Source organism: Syngnathus typhle, linkage group LG10 (genome assembly GCF_033458585.1).
Source record: "Syngnathus typhle isolate RoL2023-S1 ecotype Sweden linkage group LG10, RoL_Styp_1.0, whole genome shotgun sequence".
In the NCBI taxonomy this organism is placed as follows: Eukaryota; Metazoa; Chordata; class Actinopteri; order Syngnathiformes; family Syngnathidae; genus Syngnathus; species Syngnathus typhle.
In genome coordinates this window covers 12,010,195-12,024,215 of record NC_083747.1, presented here as the reverse complement: position 1 = coordinate 12,024,215, position 14,021 = coordinate 12,010,195, and the positions used below count along the sequence as shown (strand labels likewise).

The 14,021-nt window shown below is 42.9% G+C and overlaps 1 protein-coding gene and 1 pseudogene across 1 annotated transcript in view; both read right to left on the bottom strand.

The window, feature by feature from the left end:
* LOC133160472 (uncharacterized) overlaps positions 1-11,802 on the bottom strand; it is a 48,987-nt gene extending 37,185 nt beyond the window's left edge. Inside the window, exon 1 of the mRNA XM_061288158.1 lies at positions 11,639-11,802. The gene's annotated coding sequence lies outside the window, so the exon portion shown is untranslated. The remainder of the gene's footprint in view (positions 1-11,638) is intronic.
* On the bottom strand, positions 4,983-12,062 carry LOC133160476 (uncharacterized; annotated as a pseudogene).
* Between the last annotated feature and the right edge of the window lie 1,959 nt (positions 12,063-14,021).

Below are 14,021 nucleotides of genomic sequence, written 5' to 3'. Positions count from 1 at the left end.
TCGTGGTTTTTGTCATGATACGATATATCGATACAAAGAACTACAATACGATATTTGCCGATATCTTAAAGCCTGCTGCGATTCATTCACAATATATCACGATATAGTGCTCTACGATCGACATTTTTTTTTTTAAATAAAAAATATAGAATATCTTGATTTATAACAATTCATACGCAAAATCAACAAGGTACTGCAAACTCTTTATTTAGGAAATTACAAGAGTATTGTAGTATACAAAGTGCTTATTTTAACACTGAACTTTGATGTCGTGTTTTTTCTTTAAATGTGCGGCGAAATTTGTGCTCCCTGAATATTTGATCACCGCATGGCAGGATTTACAAACTGCAAGTGTCTTGTCCGTTGAGTCATCTTTTCTTTGGAATCCAAATTGCTTCCAAAGAATGACTTGAAGCCTGAAGGGGAGGAGATTTGCATCAGGTTATCACACGCACACAGTTCGCTTATTATGCCATGATTCTTTCTCTCTTACCTGTAAACAATTTGTCACCACCAGGGGGCTCTACTTGTCCTCCCCCTTTGCAGAAGACTCCGTATGACTTGAAGGCTCTTTATCCAATTGGATCAGTCAAAGTGCAGGATGGATGCCTTATTAGGCTATCCTGAGTCTAGAGGAGCCAAGCATCGACCTGCTCTTTCATTTCGCTTATGAAATATTGATATTGGCTTTTGTCTGGTCCTGCACATTGAGTCATTCATTTTTTTTCTAAAAATGAGGGCTGGTTGACTTCCTACCTGTTCCGAAGTCCAAAATCTCCAATCAATCGGGCGACACTTTTTGACGACTTCCAGTTGTGAGGCCGAGGTGGGTCGCGGTGATACGCCTTCAAAATGCCGGAAACGTCCGTGACAACAGGCAGGGAGTAAGAGTCGACCTTTGGCCTCTGCAGAAAGCATGTTTCACTTTTTTTTTCATGTCTAATCTGTCAAACACAATCAAAAACACAGAAGTTGGCCTCTCTACAAACCAGGTGTGATTCTTCTTCGCTATTTGAAAGCGCGCGACCCGTAAGGCGGCCAATGCTACCCTCTGCTGGATGGAAGTGAACATTGCACCCTGAAAGACACTTTTATTTTATGAATAAACTAATACTTTTCTATATTTGTGTTTTCATTTTTATTTACAGTACTGCAAAAGTTTATAAAAAAGTTGAAATACTGCGTTTTTCTTTCCTAACAGTTTAACAACGACATGAAAAAATGGTGATAACAACCGAGATCAGTTGATATTAAAAAAAAAAATTGCTTTCCCATCGAGTTGTGCCTGTAAATCCCGTCAGGATGCGCCAAGTGTTGCCATGGCGGCGCTGGCGCGAGGCTTTTTAACAAGGGGGAGGAATGGAAGAGCGTCTCCGATCAATATTTCCTACCTTTGACAAAACGCCGCAAAGCCGCTCATCAATTTGCTGCCACGATATGCACACATGAAAAACACATGGAATGAATTCAACACGAAAGAAAACACAAACACAAAACAGTGCAATTTTCCAATTTATATAAAAAAAAATTGATAAATCAATAAATCAATAAATAAATAAATAAATAAATAAATAAATAAATAAATAAATAAATAAATAAATAAATAAATAAATAAATAAATAAATAAATAAATAAATAAATAAATAAATAAATAAATAAATAACGTTTTTTCTGTGTATAGTGCGCCCCCATGTATAATACGCACCCTAAAAATGGCATGCTGATGCTGGAAAAAAGCCTGTACCCATGTATAATACGCACCCAATTTTTATGAATTTTTAAATTTTTTTTTTTTTGTTTTTTTTTAAGTCCCAATGATCGTCACACACGCAGGGAGGCAATGGGTCCCATTTTTATAGTCTTTGGTATGGTCTTAACTAGGCTGAATGTATTTTTTTTTGTTGGCGTTGATTTCTCCGACTGCCCGTAAACGCACCACCGCGCTCCGTGCGCGCACGGGAAAGAGGCGTGCGGACGTGAAAAAGGCGGCTCTGTATGGGAGAGACGTTGAAGAGGAATAAAAACACCCTTGGAAACCAAAACTTGCCCCTCGTCGTGAATCGGAGCCGCAACAAATGTTTCGGATTTGTGTAGGGTACATTGTGACAGACAGCAAACGAGCAGGTGATCGAGCAAGCCTTGTCTGATACGAGAGCATTGCGGTCGCATGGAGCGTGTTTGAAGTGAACAGCAGAGACGAAAGGAACAAGGCAAAGTGTTGTGAAATAACATCGGTTTTTGTCACGATACGATATCATATCGATACAAAAAACTACGATACGATATTTGCCGATATCTTAAAGCCTGCTGCGATTCATTCACGATATATCACGATATAGTGCTCTACGATCGATATTTTTTTTTTTAAATAAAAACAATAGAATATCTTGATTTATAACAATTCATACGCAAAATCAACAAGGTACTGCAAACTCTTTATTTAGGAAATTACAAGAGTATTGTAGTATACAAAGTGCTTATTTTAACACTGAACTTTGATGTCGTGTTTTTTCTTTAAATGTGCGGCGACATTTGTGCTCCCTGAATATTTGATCACCGCATGGCAGGATTTACAAACGGCAAGTGTCTTCAAAGTCAAAGTCAAAGTCAGCTTTATTGTCAATCTCTCCACATGTCACAACACACAAAGAGACCGAAATTACGTTTTTCTCTATCCCACGGTGACGAGACACATAACACGATAGACATACATGTACGCGACACAATATAAAAACAAGAAGGCAAAAATTCAAACAATCAATAGTAAGAGTGATGAATAAATAATAAATAAACAGATAACACAATAAATAAGAGGAGCAAAACGGAGCCAGCAAGCATAGCTGTCCGTTGAGTCATCTTTTCTTTGGAATCCAAAGTGCTTCCAAAGAATGACTTGAAGCCTAAAGGGGAGGAGATTTCCTCGTCTTTTTGGACACTAGCCATAGCACCAGCCCAGGAGCCGCGTACTAGCTGTCGACTCCCCTTTCACGTGCCTGCTCTGCTCACAACGCAGGAGCATTATATCGATTAATCAATGTGTATCGATGAATCGTTACACCCCTACTAATTGGCGTTTGACGGCTTTTGTTTTTTCAGTTGTTGTGTTCTTTTTAAAATCACGCCTGTAACTTCACTGTCTTTGTTTGAAATAAAACATCAACATTTTCTCAGGTTCAATTTGTAAATATTTCGACGATAAACATGTTAGAACGCAGTTTCGGGTGTGGGGGCAGCCTTCTGGAATTTGCCCCCAGGCTGACCGATGACTAAACGTAAGTCTGCATCTGATTGGCTGAGAGAAGGAAGATTATCTCAGTGGAGGTCTTGGCCTGCTAAAGTTCTCCTTCACTTCCTGTTTCTCATGCTTTGCTGTGTGTGTGTGCGTGTACAGTTGCGATAATGGATATACACTTATTTCGATAAAAACATTTTCACATTTCAGCACTCAAATTACATAGTGTACAAGTGTTTATATTCCTGACGATTCCACATAGGCCGACTAGATTTACAGATTTTATACATACACAGATGGATCACACGGATCATAGTAACCCAATTACAAAACAGTAATCACATTATTGGTTACTGTTACTACTATGATACAGTACTCATTTTTACGCCGACGCCTATCCCTGCTGACACCTACCTGTAAAATGCAATTTAATTTAAAAGTAACTAAATTACAGTTACTTTATGAGTTATATGAGGCAGATGGAGCAAGATACATGCATCAGGTTATCACACGCACACAGTTCGCTTATTATGCCATGATTCTTTCTTTCTTACCTGTAAACAATTTGTCACCACCAGGGGGCTCTACTTGTCCTCCCCCTTTGCAGAAGACTCCGTATGACTTGAAGGCTCTTTATCCAAATGGATCAGTCAAAGTGCAGGATGGATGCCTTATTAGGCTATCCTGAGTCTAGAGGAGCCAAGCATCGACCTGCTCTTTCATTTCGCTTATGAAATATTGATATTGGCTTTTGTCTGGTCCTGCACATTGAGTCATTCATTTTTTTTCTAAAAATGAGGGCTGGTTGACTTCCTACCTGTTCCGAAGTCCAAAATCTCCAATCAATCGGGCGACACTTTTTGACGACTTCCAGTTGTGAGGCCGAGGTGGGTCGCGGTGATACGCCTTCAAAATGCCGGAAACGTCCGTGACAACAGGCAGGGAGTAAGAGTCGACCTTTGCCCTCTGCAGAAAGCATGTTTCACTTTTTTTTTCATGTCTAATCTGTCAAATACAATCAAAAACACAGAAGTTAGCCACTCTACAAACCAGGTGTGATTCTTTTCGCTATTTGAAAGCGCGCGACCCGTAAGGCGGCCAATGCTATCCTCTGCTGGATGGAAGTGAACATTGCACCCTCAAAGACACTTATTTTATGAATAAACAAATACTTTTCTATATTCGTGTTGTCATTTTTATTTACAGTACTGCAAAAGTTTAAAAAAAGTTGACATACTGCTGTTTTCTTTCCTAACAGTTTAACAACGACATGAAAAAAATGTGATAACAACCGAGATCAGTTGATATTAAAAAAAAATATTGCTTTCCCATCGAGTCGTGCCTGTAAATCCCGTCAGGATGCGCCAAGTGTTGCCATGGCGGCGCTGGCGCGAGGCTTTTTAACGAGGGGGAGGAAAGGAAGAGCGTCTCCGATCAATATTTCCTACCTTTGACAAAACGCCGCAAAGCCGCTCATCAATTTGCTGCCACGATATGCACACATGAAAAACACATGGAATGAATTCAACACGAAAGGAAACACAAACACAAAACAGTGCAATTTTCCAATTTATATAAAAAAAGAAAATTAGATAAATAAATAAATAAATAAATAAATAGATAAATAGATAAATAGATAAATAAATAAATAAATAAATAAATAAATAAATAAATAAATAAATAAATAAATAAATAAATAAATAAATAAATAAATAAATAAATAAATAAATAAATAAATGAAACTGAAAGCGTCCTATGAACGCACCTGCTCATTTTTCCGTTTTACAGTCAGGCAGGCCCGCATAAGACTGGGAGCAACGTCTGGGAAATGAGCGCTACACATGCTAAGCCAAGCACTTTGCTACTCGCCTGCGGGGCGATTAGAGCGCTGCGGTCTGGGAAATGCTGACTCGGGTGCGAAGGGGAATTCAATTAGCGGCCGCAGATGCTAACGTTGCAGCGTCAATCACATTTATGCTGCGAAAAAAGGAGCAGCCTATTAAATTAACCACTTGGCCACATCCATAAACGACTTGTCCGCTGGCAAGACGCAAAACCCATTCAATGCTTACCATGCGCTTGCTTTATTTACACCCAGAACAAAACAATCCAGAAATACTTTGTTGGCATAGAAAATTACATTGGGACACAGATACAGTATGTTTGCGATTAGCTTTACAATAAGGTTTAAGGTGATTTGTTTCAGATTAAGTTAGGTTTGAAGATGTCAGGCATAGCGGTCATAGTTAGAGTTTGGGGAAGTAGGCTTCGAGGTTGGATTGAATTCTCACTTTGGAATGTTTGCGACTTTCAGTCAGCGTGTACACACACGGCTACGTTCTTGTGCCTCTCCCAGTAGTGACAATCGTCTGGGAAACTCCACGCCGCCGCTGACTCCTTGTGGCGGCTGACGGCGTGAACCACAAAGCCGCTCATCTGCTTCTCCAGGACCTCCACCACGGTGGGGGCGTTGCCCTTTCGGGCGGCATCCTCCATCATCTCCAATATGGCGTCCCTGGGCACCGTCTGGGGTCTGCTACTGAAGGACACCACCAGGTTGATGTTGTTGACCTGTAGAACCTCAAACCAGTTGCGTCCCACCACGTGGTGGAAGCGCTCACCAGCCCTCCAGTTGCGGTAGGTGCTCCCCGAATGGTTGATGAGGCGCACCGACCAGCTCACCCAGTCGTATTTCTTGACCAGGAAGTCCAGGAGCTGCTGGCTGGTCTCCTGGAGACTGTCGATCTGCTTCTCCTGGAGTAGGTGCTGGGTGTCCAGTTTGGCCTGCTCCGCAAAGGCGTCCACGCAGGACTGGATGGTGATCTTCATGCGGAGCTCGATCTCATCCATCTTGCGGCTCCAGTCTTGGATTTTGTCATCTTCTTCCTGATGGTTTTGGGTCAAGGCCGTGTATCCCATCAGAGCGATGAGGCCGAGGCAGAGGAGCTCCTTCATGCGCACGCAAAAGTCCTCCAGGAGGCGGCGGTTCCTGGAGACGTACCTGGAAACACATTACATGAGCAGCACCTTTTGATCTACGAGCTAATCTTTTGTATCGGCCCGATGAAGCGGTCGGTCCCTCAAAGTGAGCGTACCTTTCCACCACGTCCAGAATGGACTCTCAAAAGCTGCTGTCCCCCATGAGTCCATGGTAGAGCACAAAAAGATTCTTTTCGCCGCCACTCCTGGAGAAATGCTCCAGGAACAGTTTGGTCTTGACCTCACGGAACTGCGGCTTGGCTTCAATGATGTCCATGTACTTCCTGAACTGATTGCGCAGGTTCTCCTCCACGGCAAAGTACCGGGAGTCCAGCCGGGCCTTCTTGATCTCGCAGTCGATGTCCTCCAGTTGGCCCGACAGGAGGTCCAGACTGTTGCGGACTGTCAGGAACTGCTCCTTAACATAGGAGACCTCCTTACTCCGGACAGGGCTAGACGCAGAACTGGAGCGGCGGCCTGGCACAGCGGGAAAAGTTCTCCCACCGCGCTGGCCACAACCTCGGCGCCACGCTCCAACATCTCCATGGCCGCCTCGATGGCCTCCTTCTTCTGGGCCAAAATCTTCTCCGCTTGACTAGTCATGGTCTACAAGACAGGACAATAGTAAATATTCAAAACATGACATACCTTTTTAAGCAATTGCTTTTCTGAAACTGTGCCAGCGAGTCTTTTCATTTCGTTTCCTTCTTTTTTACATGCTCTCGTTTCTTGACATCAAGAAAGTCACATGAGGCTCCGAGGAAGACTTTACAAACGTCTCCTTTTAAAAGTCTCGCTGTATTTGAATACATCATCTTTTGTCTTATCATCTTTTTTTAATGAAATTTGATGCTCTAAACACTAGGGGTGTAACGATACATCGATACACATCGATTAATCGATATAATGCTCTACGATTTATTGGCATCGATGCTAAAGGTAAACATCGATTCATATCGCCGTGTTTGACCTCGGACATTAGACGCGACTTTATTTTGAAATCCAGTTCATTGTTGCTTGCTTCCTCTTTCTGGGAGCAGTGCGCCCGGCGTTGTTGTGTTGTGAGCAGAGCACGCACGTAAAAGGGGAGGCGACAACTAGTACGCGGCTCCTGGGCTGGTGCTATGGCTAGTGTCCAAAAAGACGAGGAAATTTGCTCCCCTTTAGGCTTCAAGTCATTTGTTTGGAAGCACTTTGGATTCCAAAGAAAAGATGGCTCAACGGACAAGACACGTGCAGTTTGTAAATCCTGCCATGCGGTGACTAAAATATTCAGGGACCACAAATCTCGCCGCACATTTAAAGAAAAAACACGACATCAAAGTTCAGTGTTAAAATAAGCACTTTGTATACTACAATACTCTTGTCATTTCCTAAATAAAGAGTTTGCAGTACCTTGTTGATTTTGCGTAAGAATTGTTATAAATCAGGATATTGTTCTATATTTTTCATTAAAAAAAAAAATTGATCGTAGAGCACTATATCGCGATATATCGTGAATGAATCGCAGCAGGCTTTGAGATATTGGCAAATATCGTATCGTAGTTCTTTATATCGATATTATATCGTATCGTGACAAAACCCTCGATTTACACCCCTACTAAACACCCATAAATCATCACAAATAATCAAATACGAGGCCAATTCCGGTTGCCAAAATAATTAGGAATAAATTAAACTAATAAGTGCGCAATGGATGTGCGGTTTTACGCACAAGTGGCCCCCTAGCTGACGTCACCCCATTTTGCGTGCATATTCCTCCTCTGCGGTCCAGATAAGAACATTCAGTAAATTCTTACCTATACGCGTCTTCTTTCTCACGTCGGACAAGTTGAGTGGAAGATTCCCATGCAGCCTGCTGCTTGTGTGTAGGGAAAGCTGCATGGGGAGGGGTCCCAAAGAAGAGAGTGAAAAAAGAAAGGAGTGATGCGCAATAGAGGGAGGGAAGGAGGGAGGAAAGGGCGAGGGGAAGGCGAGCGAAACAGACGGGACAATTTCTTGCTGTAGTATTTCGTCGACATGAGATGGATTTGATTGTTTGATTCTTTTGTTGCTATTTTTGTGCTTTTTGGTCAATGTTAGGCAATCTCTTGGAGGTGTACAACATCACACATTCTGTTCAAGGTAAGAAGACGAGCTCATTTATACTTCGTATATGATTGTGCATATGTTAAAAATGTGTTGATTTTGAAGCCATTCACAAAAAATCGAGCATGCTGTTGTACACTCGTCTGTCTTAGGAATTAACAATTGTTAATTCTTTTTTCCCCCGTTGCGCAGTGGACGATTTTTTCGGGGGCTAAAATGCTGCATTTTCATCAGAATTTTAGTGTAAAACTTACCGTTTTTTTCCGTGTATAGTGCGCCCCCATGTATAGTACGCACCCCTAACAATGGCATGCTGATGCTGGAAAAAAGCTTGTACCCATGTATAATACGCACCCAATTTTTATGATTTTTTTTTAATTTTTTTTTTAATTTTTTTTTTTTTTTTTTTTTTAAGTCCCAAAGATCGTCACACACGCAGGGAGGCAATGGGTCCCATTTTTAAAGTCTTTGGTATGGTCTTAACTAGGCTGGATGTAATTTTTTTTGTTGGCGTTGATTTCTCCGACTGCCCCTAAACGCACCACCGCGCTCCGTGCGCACACGGCGGCTCTGTATGGGAGAGACGTTGAAGAGGAATAAAAACACCCTTGGAAACCAAAACTTGCCCCTCGTCGTGACTCGGAGCCGCAACAAATGTTTCGGATTTGTGTAGGGTACATTGTGACAGACGGCAAACTAGCAGGTGATCGAGCGAGCGTCTGATACAAGAGCATTGCGGTCGTATGGAGCGTGTTTGAAATGAACAGCAGAGACGAAAGGAACAAGGCAAAGTGTTGTGAAATAAAATATTACCTGTAATACGCATTTTGTTATTTGCTGATTGAAACTGCTAATTAAACTGTGAATTGAAACTAATAGGTGGAGAACTGAACTCTCGCTCTTTATATAGCTGACGTGTCTTGCGCAACCGTTCTGCGCATCTGTAATGGCGGCCTCCGTATGACGTCCGGTCCGCGATGGAGATTAAAAAACAAACAATATTTGACAATAACACACCATCGAGGATTGCACCATCGCATCAAACGATGTGTCGTCAATTATGAATTTTACTAAGTGTGTTGGGCAGGATGGCTGAATGCGATGCGCGATTGACAACAAACAAGAAGAAAGGTGAGTTTTATTTCGGGGGAGATTTGTCATGTCTCGTCCCCAGTTTTGCTATGTGTCTAGGTTGCCATAGTTTCTGTTCGTGTCACCCCGCTCTTCCTGTGTCACCTCAATCGATGTAACGTGTTTTGTATTTAAGTCCTGTCTGCCCCTCGCTCACCGTTGGATCATTGCATGTGTTACTGTCATTCTGTTCCTGTCTTTGGTAATGTCACCCTGTCTTTTTGTTCCACGACTTTGTCGGTCAGTCCTGTTGTTGGTTTTGTTGTACCATGACTTTATTTATAAAAAAAAAAAAAAAAAAAAATTTAAAAAAAAAAAAATAAATTTTTTTTTTCTTTGTACCCATGTATAATACGCACCCCAGATTTTAGGACAATAAATTAGTAAAATATTGCGCACTATACACGGAAAAAAACGGTAAATCTCAATTTATTAAATGCTGCGTAGAAATGCTGCTTCATGCGCAAAAATGACAAATGAGCCCCTCAACCACCGCCACCACGACCAACCTGCCCCCACCCCCAAAAAATCACGGTGATGATTGATGACGCAAATCCTGCAAGATAGACGCCACAGCCCAAGGCAAGCAATTCAAGTGTCAATTGTTATTTTATTCTTTGATTGGTTTTCGTCGTTTTACATTTTTACTCATCTTTAGTTTTGGCTTGAGTGATTCCCGTGACCTCCTCGGCAGAACCGTGCGGGTCAAATCAGCATTTTTCGATAGATTGCGCACGAGTGGCTGACCGCGCAGGAGGCCTTCTCCTTGAGTGCTTCCTCCAGGTCCAGCTTGGCCTGGTCCACGAAGGTCTCCGTGCAGTGGTCCACGACCGCTTTCATGCGCTTCTCCACATCCTCCATCCGCTCGTGCCACTTGGTCGTCAGGCCCGTTTCCACCGCGCCTTCTCGGAGGCCGGCGTAGCCCATGACGGCGATGAGGCCCATCATAAAGAGCTTCTTGAGCCGAGCGCAGAAGTCCTCCACCGCCCTGCGGCTCCTCTGCTCCGTGTCAACCCCGTGTCCAGCATGGGGTCGCCGGCCGTGTTCTCCCCCGTGACGGCGTTGTAGAGGGCGTCCAAGTTCAAGTCGGCCTCCGTGTTCTCGTAATACTTGATGAACTTCTCCTTCTTCTTCTCCTTCATGCTGGGCTTGGCGTTGATGAACTCCTGGAACTTTTCGTACTGGCCCAGTATGTGCGCCTCACGGTCGAGGTTCTGCTTGTTCATGGACGTCCTCTGCAGCTCCAGGGCGATCTGGTCGATGTCGCTCTGGATGCCCATCAGCTTCTGGTATACAAAAGACACACAGATGGCATGAGCACAACTCAATAGGCTCTCATAAGGCTGCCACACAACGGCGCCACAAAGAAAGCCAGAAAGTGCTCAAGATAAAAGCCATCAAAGCAAAACAAAGCTAAAAGACAAAGGAAAAAAAATAACTGTGGCCAACCAGCACCCCTCAATACAAGAGAACACCCCAAAACACACAAAATAGCCTCCACGGGGTCCATAGACAGGTGTAACGGCAGTCCAGTTCAACGGCGCCCAATGGACCGTGGTCGTGAATCGGTGAAAAACATCACAAAGCAGGCAAACGTGTGAGCAGCGTCCTGGGCTGACAACAGCACCATCCAAACAACTTGACTGGCCAATTTGATTTTTTCACTTGCTTTTCGGTTAAAGAGTGAAACCAAAGCCAAGTGGACCTTGAGCGGTCTCAATGGGTCTGCAGTGCAAGAGAGAGTCTTGCTTTTTTCCTTCAATGCTTTAAATTACTGAAGGCTTAAAGCTGAGCATACCTTCAAATTGGATTATTCAAAATGCATCGGAAGAGCAAAACAAGGCCTTCGGTCATTCAATTTCACTTTCATTCTTTCAAAAAGGTGCTTGAAATGTGCACTTCATTTTATTTTATCGCAACATCTTCTCAAGTGTTCTTTACTAGAGAATCAAAGCCAAGATTACATTCAAATAATCGCCAAGTTGAATGATCAAGCACAAAATGGGTTCTTCTCATTTGACTTTCTTTTTTATGTAAAGTGTTAGCTCTGAGGCAGTTGATTAAGGTGACATTCAAATCCTCAAGTTGAAAAGTCAAAATACAATCATATTTCCCTGTCAGAACAACGAGCAATTCTAATTCTTTCCTTTTTTCCCCTTTTTTTCTTTTCTTTTCTTTCAACCAAAGTGGAATTGAAGCCAAGCTCACCTTCAAATGTTGGACCTGAACGATCAAAATCCACAACAAGCGGCTTCAATTCTTGTCTTTCTTTGATCCAAATGTTATTTTGCTTTTTGAGGCATTTATGGAGAATTAAAGCCGGGCTCACCTTCAGACTCTGTCCAACTTGTCCAGCTGGGAATGCAAGCGCCAGTCTCCGCTCGCACCATCTATTTATGCATTCTTCTGCCCCCTGGTGGCCAAGGCGCACAAAGCAGAAGGGCTGCACTGAACAAAGCAAAAAGGGTTTCATTGTGTTTAAATTGATTTGACGATGACATGGCTGTATGTTTTCACAAAATAGACCTTTTGAAAATGAAATCATTTTTTTTCCGTCAGAGCCACTTTGCTTTGTTGGAGTCACATGAAGACCAAATTGACTGGCTTTTATCTCTCTGACCTTGGCCAGCGTCTAATGTTTCTCGCAAAGTGCCACTCTCCTCAGAAAAGAAAAGTGACACAATGTGGTTGCATAAGTCGACACACCCTCTCAAAGCAGACTGTTCGGATGGAACCAATCACATTCAGTCTTGTCAAATATGAATCAGCATGCACCAGCCACCAGTCAACGAATAGAGTGTCGCCATTTTAGTAGGCTGTTCTTCTTTTTAACCTCGTTGGACGATTTCTCATGGTTGTGTTTCTTTCAGGTGTGTCAGGTGCCAATGTCATAGGCGCATTTCGCATAACGCCTGTGGGAATACATCTGTGCAAACAAGGCGCACAAGATAAGTATGAAGCACCAATATTAGCTTACCATTGCGAATAACGGACGGGACAAACCAGTTTGCGGCTGCAGTAAGGGGGGGAAAAAATGAATACAAGGCTGTGACAGGTGCTTCAAATTTCCTTCCCTTGAATACGTGGCCCAACAATGACAACAACAAAAAGCACATTTTGGAAGGTCGGAAGGACGCCCTGCAGCTTGCACAAGTCGCACACCCTTCTTCCATACTTGGGGCGTGGAACATTACGTCCGCGAGAAATACATTTTTCAACAGATACCTCCCCAGGGTGTTGCTGCAGATGTTTCCGGGCCGCGCTGTGACATGTCTGGCCCGCAGGGGTCAGTGGAGGACGAGAGGGAGGACAAGCGGGAGGGCCGCTTCCCGCGCCGCCTCCGCTCATCCGTCGCTATCTCAGGTCAATAGCAAGCGACGGGAGAGGAAAGAGATAAAAAGCCGGGAGGGAAGCGCTATCGATTCCCTGCCGCTGAGCCCGCTTTCTTCCAGCGCCGGCGGGGCACACGATCCAATTATCCTTATTGGCCCGTGTGCTGCTTTGTGACATCCATGGGAGGTTATTTACTTTCCGCTGCCGGAGATGCTGAGATACACGCGCGAGTCAGCAAAATGTCCCCATCGTCTAAAAACAAAATGCACGCAAACGACGCCATGATACTAGTTTTGTCTAATTGGCGTTTGACGGCTTTTGTTTTTTCAGTTGTTGCGTTCTTTTTAAAATCACGCCTGTAACTTCACTGTCTTTGTTTAAAATAAGACATCAACATTTGCCCAAGTTCAATTTGTAAATATTTAGACGAAAAACATGTTAGAAGGCAGTTTCGGGTGTGGGGGGGGCTTCTGGAATTTGCCCCCAGGCTGACCGATGACTAACCGTAAGTCTGCGTCTGATTGGCTAAGAGAAGGGAAATTATCCCAGTGGAGGTCTTGGCCTGCTAAAGTTCTCCTTCACTTCCTGTTTCTCACACTTTGCTCTGTGTGTGTGTGCGCGTGTACAGTTGAGATAATGGATATACACTTATTTTGATAAAAACATTTTCACATTTCAGCACTCAAATTACATAGTGGACAAGTATTTATATTCCTGACGATTCTACATAGCCCTACTAAATTTACATATTTTATACATACACAGATGGATCACACGGATCATAGTAACCCAATTACAAAACATACATTACATTTTTACTCCTACGCCTATCCCTACTGACACCTTTAAAACGTAATTTAATTTAAAAGTAACTAAATTACAGTTACCGTTTTTTTCCATGTATAATGCGCAAAATCTAACTAATTTATTGTCTTAAAATCTGGGGTGCGCATTATACATGGGTACAAAAAAAAAATTCTTTTTTTTTAAATTTCTTTTTTAATCCGGATATGATACGGAGGCCGCCATTACAGATGCGCTTTCTTCTCTGCTGTTCACTTCAAACACGCTTCATACGAACACAATGCTCTCGTATCAGACGCTTGCTCGATCACCTGCTCGTTTGCTGTCACAATGTACCCTACACAAATCCGAAACATTTCTTCGCTATCGAGTTTGCTAGCGCATGCGCAGTGATACTGACCAGCAGAATAACATCCAGTTGTTCCCAAAGATGATCTTTTTTCTGAAATAATTT